We start from the raw sequence: 13810 nt of genomic DNA on the forward strand, positions 1-13810 counted from the left end.
TTACTGTATATTACAATATACCTATAATAATGAAGTATATAACGCTGCTATCTTGACTGTATGTATGTATGTATGTGTGTATTTACGTACACACCTATGTACAAGCCACACAGAACAGTGTTGTATAATACGTACGGCCTGTATTGATATTCGATTAACGCGTAAGAACTTGCATAACAACTAATATCACAGGCGATGGAATTGATTTCAAGTTTGTTTATTTGAAAGAAAGGCGATCGATATTGATACCCGAGCATGATGAAAGTAATATTCAAATCATGGCGTGTTACTACACGCTTGGGTCACATTTTGTTGAGAATTGAAAGCACATGAGCGGAAAGGAGTTGAAAATAATTTTCTTCCTGATTTTCAATATTGAAATTATATATACCTATCATTACTCCACCAACGTAGATTATGATCGATAATATAATATTCAGTGATCAGAAACATTTTCAAAAAGTAAAAATTTATAATTCGTTCGCTAGCGGGCTCTGTTCTGAGACAATTTTATAAGATCTTCAAATTATTTTTAATACATGGTTTTTCATTGGTCGAACGTTACCGGAAGATAAGGAACTGAGTCCTATTTTGAAGTAAGCCACTTTAGGGGTTCGAAAAGATCAGTAAATGGAACGCGAAGATTCGGATTCTGATTATAAAATACGTACTTATCCCCATTCGGTTATACCACGAAGTTGAAGAAAAATGAGGCAAGACAGCAGCCTTGAAATGATTAGTTTGCAAAAAATTTATAGCTTCTGCAGTAAAATAGCACTGATTTGCCAACAACTCAATTTAAATCGACAGAATGATGAAAATGTGTACAATTTTGGGTCGCTCTTAAATTGAAATGAAAGAAATCGAATCTAATAACACAGGCCTGCGATAGTTTTTCCTTGACAAAACTGAATAGTAATTTCCGTAAGTAATCGGTATGGTTGTTTAAAAAGAAAAATTTTTAAATTCTATCTTGTAAATTTTCTGACAATTTTTTTTCTGTTTTCTTAGTACTACTAGAGGTAACTTCCAATTTCTGCGGTAAATATACGTATCAATGGTAGTGTTGATATTTAAATATTCATCTATCCTCACTAATTATTGTTTATGAGGATTTTAAGCATACTTAGAGCTACGTAAGTAAAAGAGAAAAAGATTGAACGGAAGTTTTGAAGAAATTAGAAAAAGATATCACAAGTCTTTTTGATTTATCTAATCTCTTAAGTCTTGTTTAAAACGAATGCTGTTCACTTGATAACTAAACATTCAGTTTTACATTCGTGATACATTATTTTTTATAAAAATTGTTAAAAAATCTGTAAATATGCGCATCCCGCATAAAAAGATATGTCCATACGCTGTAAAAAAAAAACCAGCGCTATATTTCAATTCAACATACCTAAATACCTAAAAAAAAAGTATTATGATTTTAAGGTAAAATTAAAAGTTATATTTCTATTGGCTATGTAATCAATCTGTTATGAACAATTCCGCGCGGCATATCAGACGATAAAGGTGAGATCTGATATCCGAGAAAAATCAGCCTCGGTGTCGAGATCTCTGAGCAGCTTGGCATAACTGATCCAGCACCTTCAGCCTCGAGATCTTCTCGCCTCAGCCAGCCGGTTATAGAGGATCGAGGGGAATCTCAACGGCGCAGCAGGCATTCTTCGAATCCGTGGCTGGAGGTTGGAGGTTGGTGGTTTGGGCTGCGGTGTACAGAATGCGACAAAGGAGTTGTCGGCGGGTGGCGCCGACGGGAAATCGGAGAACTACCGAGCCGTTCGTGACGTCGTCAGTCACTTGTTGCGTCGCCGTGTAGCAGCAGTCGCTCGGCTCAGCGGAACAGCGCGCCAAGATTCTACGCTTTGAGTTCACACAACTCTCCAGCCGCGTTCGAACTTCGAATGTCGGAAGTCAGCGCAACGTCGCTTCGCCGCCGCGGCTCGAAGTCACGGTAAACGGCCGACGAACCGCTACAAGATGACGTGTGCTCTGTGATTTCTGTGATTATTAACCAGAGTTTTGTGACCGAGGAGATACCCTTACCCCCTCTTACCCTGACAGAGATTTGTTTTCTTCGTCTTCGGATCGTCGCCGCCGGCAGAACAATGGTGAGCTGCTCTTAGCATCTAACCAGTATACTCTTGTGATTTACTTACCGCGACTCACAATTAAGACCCCTATGAGTTAGGGTGTTATGGGGTCTTGTTTATACACTCAGGCACAACCCTCTGGGGTTGATGTATCCCGTTAGGCTGTGATACCGGGTGTTTATTATATTGGCATCAAGAACAGCTTGCTGTATGCCCTTCTCTGCTTCCGTATATGTTTTTGTTTGTCTCTCGTACCTTGAGGCTACTTTTTCACCGCACGGTGAAATTGGATGAGACTGTTCATCAAACCATACGCTTGTTTCGTACACCGTGTTGTATTCCTCGGGATCTGCAGATCAAGTAGTTTTCAACTTCACTTTGACCTGCTGCACACATGGTGATCCCGATACTTTCGTGACAGCATGAAAGTGTCATCGTGGGGTAATCTTTTAATTACTAACCCACGGAGGAGATGTGATTAAGTATCTCATTTTCGATAACGCAAGAATGAAATATAGACGTAATGAGGACCAGAAAGAAGATAGATTACTTCGCGTGTGGAGATAAGAGAGCAGAAGGGTAGAAAAATACTCATTTAGACGAAAACTAAAACAAGAAGGGGGAAAAAAAACAGTCGTAGCATCGGGAAGTCGAAGATGCGTTGCATGTATCGGTCATTAATGAATTGATATGCGAGCCGGTTGGCGATGGTCAGTTTCAACCTCTTATCGGAGCTACACTACACGACTTGAATTGTAAATAAAACGTACGGTCATGTCAAGCTCGGATCACGTGCTACAAGCATCGAGGTTTCTAAACTTTCCTTCGATCCCTAATATCAAAGAATTAGAAACAAACATAACGCGATCCTCGCTCTCCCGATTTCTCATACAATCAATATGTTCAATAATTACAAGATTGAAGTTGGTGACTGGACAAAACATTGACGGACAAACTACTACTCTGCAGATTTAGGATGATTTTGAAGGAACTCAGTGTGCAAAATTTGAGCATGTCTTCGCTATGTTACGGTTTGCTCAATTTCAAAAACTCCAAAAGTTACGAAAAATGATTCTTCTTACAAATTTGAGCACCATCTGCGATTTCATGACCATTCAAATTATCTAAAATGAGATACGATCGAATGAGTACGCTTATTATTTAATAATATTTGGCGCGATGTATAAATCCTTATTAGGTTTTAAAAGGCACCAACTGCGTAGCGATGGGTTGATGGTCGCTGGTACAGAAATTAAGAGGGGAAAAATAGAACAGTCGAAAAAAAAGGATGATTATTACGGTAAAACAATAAGGAGCCGCGAAATAAGCGAAGGGTGAAGGTTGTTTGCATTGACATCACGGCTTACGGAAACTCGCCTTACAGCCCGATAATTGTCGGAATAATGAAAAACAAACAGAGAGGCTGAATAATTAACGACCATTTAACGGTACAAACCTGATCAAACAATGTCTGTAAAGCATATAGACAGTGGGTGGTAGGTCTATACGCCCAAACGTATATGAGAAGTGTACACAAGTACTCGTCGCACATGTGTAATAACATCCTGTACTTTATTTTATCTCTCGGCAACAATTGACGAATGAACCAAAAACCTAAAGCTAAAGCAACGAGAGAAAAAAAGCGCCACATATTTCACAGCTGTAGGATGACAGCGAGCCGAAGGCTTCGACATTTGAGACACTCGTTGTAAGTTTTACGCTAAACTTTTGATCGGCAACTTGCGGAACCGGATCGCAACGATCGATCGATTTGTCGACGTATATATATCGTCACCTGTGTTAGAGCACAAACGTGAGACTCGTCTGGCTCACTGTTTTCTTTGCGCACGCAGCACAATGCGATTCTTCGAGTCTTCGTCGTCCGTAGGCGGAGGCTGCTTCTCCGCTCCAAGGGGCCTTCTTTGCTCCTTGCTCATACCTGACCTTCCGACGTGTTGCTGTACCTGTATCGAGGTACACTTCGCGAATTCTATTCAGTGCTCGGGTCGTACAGTCGTTATAAATTTTTTTTTAAATGAAACGTGATCATGGTGCCTATTTGTCCTGGAAATGTCCTTGAATTTTCCGTGTCTTTCAAAAGTCCTGGAAACTATACTTGATTTTTTCTTGTATCCTGGAAATATTCTATTCTTAATGTTCTTTAATAACCTGAAAATGTCCTGGAAATGTCCTTGAATTTTGTACGGATTTATTACTGGAGACTTTGATGATGAAACGAAGGTTTGAAAAGTACCGAAGAAGCTAATCCGCTGTTACGTAAATAATTGAGAAAGTACCGTGACACAGGAAAAAGTTTTTAAAACACTGAAATTCAATTCTCCACACTTCGGTGTATCAACAACATCGTAGAAGACACTATGATGAACAGTCTCTTACAAAAAAATCCGTAACTGTTGTTTGTCATTTAAAATCTTTTTCATACTCTTAGATTGAACTTGTTTAGCTTTAATTGCATACTTCGAATCTTATTCTTGTCACATATTTTTAACCTGACTGTAGCTCCGGTATATCCTGGAGCTTTTGGGCCGGTTTTGTGTCCTGTGAGTTTATTACAGCACATCTCTGAGATATACTTAAATATAGGTACAGTAAGGTCTTTTTTTTCTTTTTATCCGTTTAAACATCCTGCCAGAGCGTTTGTGCGTCGAGAATTTCTATCAAGTCGAATATAGGCGATTGATGTCCGTCACATATTCACATTTTGCTTCCCGAAAGCGTTGCGTTGGCGCGAATTACCAAACCACGCGAGTCTGTATTTCTATCCTACACCTACATTCTCGCAATGCCCGTATGTGATACGTAATAATATGATAGCAGTGAGCTGCTCGTGTTTCATCTTGAGAACGAGAACGAGGTAATCAACAAACAGAACCGCGATCCTTTTTTTTTTTTTTCATTCCACAACCTATACGTTATCTCACAACATCAGCAAATCTCTAATAATTATTCATCATCGCGACAAAAAAGAATGTTGTCTCGCTAAAATGGTTCCCAGGACGAAGAGGATTTCGCGTCCTTTTCGCCTTTGTAACTCGACCCTTCGTATCACGCCATTATTATCTATTTATTCGTCTGCTTCGTGCTGCAAATACTAAATACTAGACTGCGTGTATCCAATAGTCCGTACCGCAGCTTTTCTCAGAGCTAAAGGAAGGGACGGAATCGTTAATAAAAGACTTCGGGCCTCCGCCACCTACGACGGAAATAATGCTTTCTCCCCGGTCTGGAGGCTGGAACTGAAGACGTAGAGACGGCAGGCAAAGGCGCTTTATAAAGAGAACAATTCGACGCGTGCAGCCTAGGGAAACTCTGTCGACCTACACGCGGACCGAAATAGCGAACCAAGAAGATCGGCGCACCTTCTCGCAAGCTTCGCTTCTTTCGGGCTTCCCCGGGGATCGATTCGTCGCTCCCCCATTCACAAAGGGATATCCATAGTGAAAGAGGTGCTGGAGGCTCCTCAACGCCTCGTGAACAACTTCTTATTATAACTCGCGGATTCGTTGTCGGTAATACAATGGGTACGTTGGAACAATTTGGCTTAGCGAAAATTTGGCAAACTTGTCATTGAGGAAATAGACGTTGATGTTGCTATGGGTTCAAAGACTGGAAGCTTCTTTTCGAAGAAGATTCTAACATCATTTGAAATCAGATCAATTATCATAATTATCAATTGTGATGAAAAGTGTTGCGATATTTGTTCTCTTCATAATTTTACAACTATCGTTAACTTTCATAACGGCCGCTGAAAAGTAAACTGATATTATTTTCGTCGATCTGAAATATTACATTTTTCAATAATAATTGCAATAAAAATCCGTATAATTTGGAGAAAATAGTGCTCTTTAAATCCGACCGAATTTGATCTGTAGCCTCGTTTCAACTTGCGCTTCTCTGTGGTTATTATAACCAGCCTTGATATAAAAATTTAGGTTTCCTTCTAGGTATTCAACCGATTTTTAGATTTTGTTTTTTCTTCCATTCATGTTATTTTCATCTCAATTAACGCGGCACTGCCTAAATTAAAAATGATAAAATTTTTTGTGAAATCAGACGACCTGCTCTCAAGTTTTTCATGCAAATAAAAATCTTTTTCTTCCATATCCCCCATAAAGTCCTGGGTATGATCCTCTTAGCCAAGTCGATTTTTTCCACTTGTTTCGTATTATGTTCGTCTAGCCGAGACCACGTCTAAACCGTCGGACGATTTATACCTGCACTAGGCCAGGTATGATACCTGCAATAATTATCTTGTATTCTGTCACTCCGTGCCTAATGTCTTGCCACCTGCGATACACGACGGTTGTCCGAAAGATCTAAAAGCTGGCGGTAGGTCGTCGCGCTGGCTGAAATCAACGCCACGACCGACTGTGTCGTATAGATATGCGTTAATTATCCTGCCCACTTCGTAAATAACGTGTTAACTCTTTCATGAACCGAGCCACCAAGGTCTGATGGCCGCAGTTTCGTCGCTCCCTAAGGACCCTGGCCATAATGTGCAGGTAGCCATCCCTCCTTCTCGGGCACCATTAGTCCCGTGCCATAATTCGGGTGCTAGAATTTTGGACCAACTACCCGGCAGGTGTTGGGCTGGCAAGCATGCTATGGTGTATACGTGCCCATAACACAACCCTCCCTTTCCCATAACTGCACACATACCGAGACTCCGTGTTGGACTGAAAATGAAAAGCCTTCCTATCCCCGTCGTCGTTCGGTCAACGCGGTTATTACTTCTACTTTTTGTATAACGTGGTCAATTTTTGATGCACGGATATTTCGAAAGATTGTTCATCATTTCGGTAAAGAAATGTGCGAGGAACGATAAATTATGACATCAACTGAAAATATGTGTGAACTTTTTCAGAAAAGTATGAACAGCCTTCGCTGTTAAAACGGTTTTCTAAGCCAGCTGAAATTCACGAGATTTTTTATACATTGAAAAAATTCTACAACCAAGATTTGAGGACAGGAAACATTGATCCGCGATACAAGTCTATCTGATCTCTGATAAAGGATGAATCAATGGTTTTATAACGTGAGTCGGTTAATTTCGTACCCTGGTTAGATATAATTTTTCATGCATAAGATCTAGAAGTCGCGCGCTTGTACAACGGTGGCCCGATATTAATATTTTTTAAAGGTATCGGAAGTTAGCTGCACGAGGGTATAAAAGAAAGCAAAGTGAAGATGGAAGCGCGCGGAAGCTGCGTTTACATAAATCGTGACATGACTGCCATATGGGCAGAAGTCGGGAAAGGGCGGCCAAAAATAGTCACCGTTTTGCTGCGCAGTGATTTTCATATACACGAACGACGCGCAAGACACGCAGCGCGCTCGGAGTACACGTGCGCTTCTTTACGCCGGTTCTTCTGTTCGCCGGATTTAAATCAAACCACTTCATCACCGCATCTGTAAGGCTACCGAGTCCATTTTCGACACTGCGTGTGTTGAAAAGAAATCACTACATTTTCATGGGAGCGAAAATACATGAATTGTTTGTGCAGATAGACAAATTCTCGATTTCCAGCCTAAGCAAAGTCAAGAATTGAAATGAGCAGGAAAGATTGGATGGCATTCAATTTTTTTCCGAAATACACGAATTCTTTGCAATCTAAATGAAAGCTTTAGACAGGATTACTGAGAACCTAAAAAATTAACCAGTGACCAATTCTCAAAATGATGAATGAAGTGGGAAGAATATGATCCTTGGATGTAGCATGTTATACGAGACATCTTGTGTGAACGGGACAAAACCTTGCACGAATTTCCGAGAGTTGGACCGGGTAATTTTCTTGAAAGGAAAACTGGGGAAAAAGGAAAAGAAGGAGCTAGTGAAACATCTGGCGAGCGGTATGCAGGTCAAATCTTTGTGGACAAAGGATCACGAACGAGCGGACGGGCAGGATGAGACCTGTTCTCATCGCTGGAAAATTTCATCATAATCCCAGCTTCCAACCAACTTCCCACGCGAATCATTTGGATGCGAATTTTGATACAATTTGCCTAGTTCGAGTCGTGTCTTGACCAAACTCCTGACCACGACGATTTATCCAAGGATTACTTCAAACCCAAATTAAGGTCAATGACTTTTCACTCGAGAAGACAGGTATCGTCTACAGTACCTCTTCTGCAACATAAAGCTATACGACCTCGGAGAAGATCGTCGAGATTAATAGAGTTTGACGCGTAGAATCGATAGTTGCGGTTCGTAATAATATATTCAAACGACGAGCTTGGGCATTATGCCTCGGCGGGTTCCAGCAAGTTCCTGGTTTAGACTTGCTTAGCTATTGTCGTGGGAACAACGTATACCTGTTTTCTCTCTATTCGTGCGGTTCGCAGCAGTTGGAGGGTGTTGATATCTTCCAGTTGTTGTTCACAAATTAGAGACCATGGTAGTTTAGTAATAAGATTTCCTTCCCAAATGGCGTGACTAGCGACACCTAGGGCAAAAAGTTGTTAGGATTAACTTGAAGATGGTTGGCGGGTGCTTGACCAAAACGTCGTTTCTAAATACACGTTTCTAAGAAAATTGAACTTCCTCCACGAATTGGATTATTATCTTCCAGACAGGTTCTAGACCTTCTTTGTGTCACCAAGGTAGAGGAGGCTCAGGTAGTTCAGATTCGTTCGATACTCGCGCTGCGGGTACCATTGCAATCGTCGTTTGAGTATTTAGGAGGAAGGAAGGCACAGCTTGGACGGTCTAAAATCTTACCTATTTTGAGAAGTTTTTTTTTTTTTAAGAAAATGTAAACACAGAGCAATTCGAGCTCAAGGGCTTTATTATTTATAGTTTCAAGAACGTTTTAGAATTTTTTCAGTGAAATTAATAACAAAATGGTGGCATGGTGCATATGAGTAGCGAACGACCCCGAACTCGAGGGTATTTCTGGTGGTGCATCTCCTGACGTCACTTTCCAACTTGTAAGACAGAAAAAAATTCTGGAGTTATACACCTTTTCGGGCTCGAGTTCGTAATCCAAATGTTAAAAAAATTCTTTTTTTCAAATATATACGATTATGAAGAAAAAATTTCGTTTTTGATTCAAATAATTATTTAAAAAATGTTATAATCAGACTTTGGGATCGAAATTCAAAAATCTAGCCGATCTTATAATACCTTTTTCGAAGATCCTTATATGCATGATCTAAATCATCGACAAGTTCTAAACAACAATTCCTTCATATTTGGTTACCACTTTCCTCTCTTACCAATCGAATAGTAGTCGCGACGATGAGTAGCTGGTGTCCGTGTTCTCAACAATTTATCCTCATCGATCGGGTCTTCCATGCCATGCCAAATGAACGAACTCCGAACCACCAATTATCGGCCAACTGTATCAATAGTATTCTAAGTGTATCTACACAGTAACTGACGCGGCAGGATTACGTATCTTTTCGTACAAGTCTGGCGCTCCACAAGCGCGCGAACAATCGAATGCGTGACAACTTGTAATTTATACACAGCATAAACGAGTCACCAAGCTCAGACTTTGAAATGTCACAACCGTCCAGCTGTCACCGGATGTTTCAGGCTTCGGATCCACCCGCAAGTGTTTCTTCGGTGGAAGCATTGCATCGTACCGCGATCCATATTCACCTTTCAGTGTTCTTGGAAGTACAATGATCGAGAGGTGTCTTGGCATATTTTCTGAGAATTGTTTGCATCCATTTCACGGTCTCTTGGCCCATGAATATTAACCGAGATTTTGACTTGCTGGCCCGGTTATCCGGAACCTTGTCAGACGACCGAGCCCAAATTGTTGTCTTGACAATTATGACGTCAGCCAGCGTCTGAGAAAAGGGAACGAACTGTTTGTGTTAGGTTTTGTTTCATTTGTGAAAGCCGACAAACTTCTTGGAAACTGTTCGAACAAAGCAACTTCAGTCCAAGTACTAAAAAAAAAGAATATCAAGATAAGCGAAGCAAAGAGAAACAGTGAACGAAAATACTTTAGTACTGCATCGTGAATATCCAGCGTTAAAAAATAATAACATTCCGAAGTCAACTAGGGCTTCTGTCTAAAACCAAAGTTTTGAAATGCCTTTCTATTCTATTAAGTCTTCGACGATGTTATGCGAGATCCATTAATCAGCTTATGGACATTCTGCGGTAGCGAAAACTGTGTTAAAACGTAATCGCCTCGGTATGTCTCTGATTCAATCTGCATGATCTTACGTAATTACACGGTATATCCAATCTTACCATTGTGTAAATAATTCTCTATATTTATATCCCTGCAATAACCATTGTGGAATTATGGTGCTTATACGATATAACACTATTTACTTTACACTATTATGACTTCCGCACCTGCACCGACCATTCGAATTTGTGTAATTCAAAGGATTACAGAGAGAGTACATAAAGTTCTTGGATTTGTTATCGTCGTTCTTTTGTTCGAAAAGTGGAGCGCGTTGCTGCATGATTATTCCGCGTATCGTGAAACTGTCGAGCAGTTTCTATGAACCATTTACTATCTTCCAGAGTGTACATACAACGCACGTATGTGTACGTCGTGAACGTCGTGTTTATGACGTCCATTCAGTGCGCCCCAGCTCGCTGCAACGACCGACTGAAGAGCCAATTCATGCAGAACTGCGTCGATAAGAATAGTCACTCCCTGCCGGTTATAGTCAGCATACAGCAATAACAACGGGACTGAAGCACCGCGGTTAGATTTTTGAAAAATGTAAATTGATTCTTTCGCTGTATCTGGTTTTACGACTCTGGAAACGCCCTCCTTCTGAATACACGCCGTTGAATCACGTTATGCACAAGTTTAATCGAATAACCAACTTTGGAATTCACATTCATCTAAAAACAGATGAAACCCTGAAGTAAATTCATTCTGTTCTTGAGATTCTGCTTGCAAACTTTGCAGCTTTCAAGATCAATTGCCAAAAGAGTAATTAAAAGTCTAGATCTCTTTTCATAACCTCCAGAAAAGTAAAATGTCTACTGCGTTATATTATGCCAGTGCTATTGTGTATACGATGAATTCTACATCGTATTACAGACGTTTTTGAGACTCCTTGTTCGTTCTAGATTAATTTTGCCGCCTAATTGACTGTCAGGATCAACGATCTTCAGAGCTCGGTGCTCTGCTCTACTTTACCAACGACGCCCAACCGTGAATCCTGAGTTTCGTTATCATCGTCGGTCTGTCAGTTGATTTCTCCACTTCCCGCAGAGATGAAAATAAAACTAGCGAGGGAAAGATAAGGAAAGATCGAGATAGAGAAGTAGGAAGGAAATTGAAGACAGTTGTATTAATCTCGAGGATCCATATATGAATGCTAGTTTATGCACAAGATTAATCCCTACAGTGCTGTTGACCATTATTCTCGCTGTATAACCGTAAACAAAATATGCAAAGTATCTGTGAAATGCATTATACGCCCAACCTCGTATCGTAGATCAGAATCGCAGCGTGAAACCGAGGCCTCTTTTCTTCTTCAAGCCACGTGGCAGTTGTAATACTATCTCCACATTCACTTTTTTCCTTTTCTTCGACGAAGCTTTGTTCAAGAAGAAGAGCCATTCCCTTCTGTCATCGAGGTCGAGCGTAACTAAAGAGCAACCAAGTTCAGGGTCAGGTTTAATGAATAATTGAACAAACATCTCGAGTAGCTCTCGTCTCTGAACTAATCTCGATCGTAGATTTATTTCTCTGCTCTTTTTTCACCGCGTTGCTTCTCCTAAGGAAACTCATTCTTTTCTGCCTTTCGATACTGTAGTAATTATCTCGTATTCTTGAGACGGTTATGTGTGGTTTTTCAGTTTGCACGTATCGTGTCTTTCTGCGAATATCCCATAGATTTTCCCATTTAGTATAGAAGCAGTTTTTCTTCGTTTTTCCCATTTCTTTCTCAATCAAACCGTACTGAGCAAGTATACAATTGGTGTTACTCATATTGTAATTTTAAATTCTGCCAATATTTCTATTTCACCATTTGACGAGGTATCGCTAACAATGACGGTCAAGTGTGTAGCTGCGTTGTAATGCTCCACTCAGTATAATCGCGTTTGTCTCGCTTAGCGCTCCTACATATGTACTACAACAAAACTTCCCTAGCCGAACTTCTGTTCGTAGGTAAGCCTTTCTAACCTGGCAATCTCGTAACTTCACGTGCCATCAACACTGCACAAAGACCAGCCGTGATCGGAATACCAACCAGCACGAGAAGAACGCTTGGAAAATATTTCTTGCACGCCACCGATGCGGAAGAGTTTCATACCACGTATAAGTATAAGAGATGAATCGATAGATTGATGCGATAAAGGATAAAATTCAAATAAAGCCGACCGTTTCTACTCGGTATACCATCTAGAGACGTGGACAATTTCAAATTTGGTACTACAGTATGAGGTATCGCTCATTCTGATCGCATACACACCACCAGAGGTCCAAACCACTCTGCCACACAACTATACTTTTAAAGTATTGGGTTTCAAAGCGATCTGCAGAATTGAGATTTGAACGCATTGGAGTTGCTGGATTGAAGCATTCTTTATTGATACCGAACATTGATAAGGATAAACCAAAGAAGATCCGTAAAACTTAGCTGAGATATATTTCGAAATAACTATTTTAATATCCCTATTCGACTCTGGTCACGAAGGAAGTTGAATAACTTTTGAATTGAAGAAGAAAGAAATGTACAGGAAAATTCTAAATTTACTGGCAAATTTTGTATAACGATTAGCGTTCTAAGCCAGAATAAAACAGACAAAAATTAATTAATTCGATGCAACGATCGGATGTGAAATCCCGTTGATTAAAGAAAAAAAGAATAAAGTCTGACTTGTTACATGATGGCCGTGAGCTTCTCACATATGTAATCTTAGCCGAAAGTGATAAAAATATTATTTCTTTATTCTTTGACGGACTTTATACTTCTTCTTCATTCGCCGGGGTTTCTTCCATGTTATATGCTGGAACCGCGTTCCAGTCCTCTGGTTCAATTCACTACGACGTTGAACGAGAAATAGTTTCAATCACGAGTTGTATACCACAGCTCTTTCAGCTCCTTCGATGACTCAGCGAAAGAACACAGAGGAACGAAGAGAAATGCACTGGAGAAGTTCAAGTCAGGTTAACCCGTTCCGTCTACAAACTCAAAGCTTCCTGCTTGCGCTCTCTTCTTGGCTCGAAGAAAGAGAAAGAAGATGAGGCTGTCATTCAAGACCATCTTGCACTTTTACTGAAGCGTTCAATGATCACCTGTGAACCGCCGGATATACATATAGAATAGCCAGAGACTGAAGCTTCACAGAAAAATTTCTCCACTAGGGTTTGTACACAAAATTTGATGAAACCTGATGGTTACGGGGAATCGCGAGGTGATGGTTAGGTAACAAACTGCAGCCGTCATGCGTCAGTCACGTGATCATGGCTGTAATGTGATGGAATATAGAATGAATCTTGTAGAAATCGAGACTCGCTGGGCTAGCGAAATCCGACACGCCATGTGTAACGTAGAAACCCTGGTGTTGCACCTTGTTTTTGATGTCCATACAGTTACGTGCATTTCACTAATCATTGAAACCGTTTCGCATCTCTGTTTCTCTCCGTTCTTCGTCCTTACGGATATCAGACGAGAGTAAACGTCGGCGCGTTTTCGGCGTCACAGTTTCTCACTTTCTTGATTCTCTTTTTTTCCCTGACGATGCGACCGGACGTCGG

At 40.5% G+C, this 13810-nt stretch overlaps 1 protein-coding gene across 17 annotated transcripts in view; it reads left to right on the forward strand.

The window, feature by feature from the left end:
• The first annotated feature begins 1835 nt into the window (after nt 1-1835).
• Nucleotides 1836-13810, forward strand: part of LOC124302728 (uncharacterized) — a 161317-nt gene continuing 149342 nt past the window's right edge. For all 17 annotated transcript variants that reach the window (XM_046759178.1, XM_046759185.1, XM_046759184.1 and 14 more), the window contains exon 1: nt 1836-2114. The gene's annotated coding sequence lies outside the window, so the exon portion shown is untranslated. The remainder of the gene's footprint in view (nt 2115-13810) is intronic.

Source organism: Neodiprion virginianus, chromosome 4 (assembly GCF_021901495.1).
Source record: "Neodiprion virginianus isolate iyNeoVirg1 chromosome 4, iyNeoVirg1.1, whole genome shotgun sequence".
NCBI classification, from domain to species: Eukaryota; Metazoa; Arthropoda; class Insecta; order Hymenoptera; family Diprionidae; genus Neodiprion; species Neodiprion virginianus.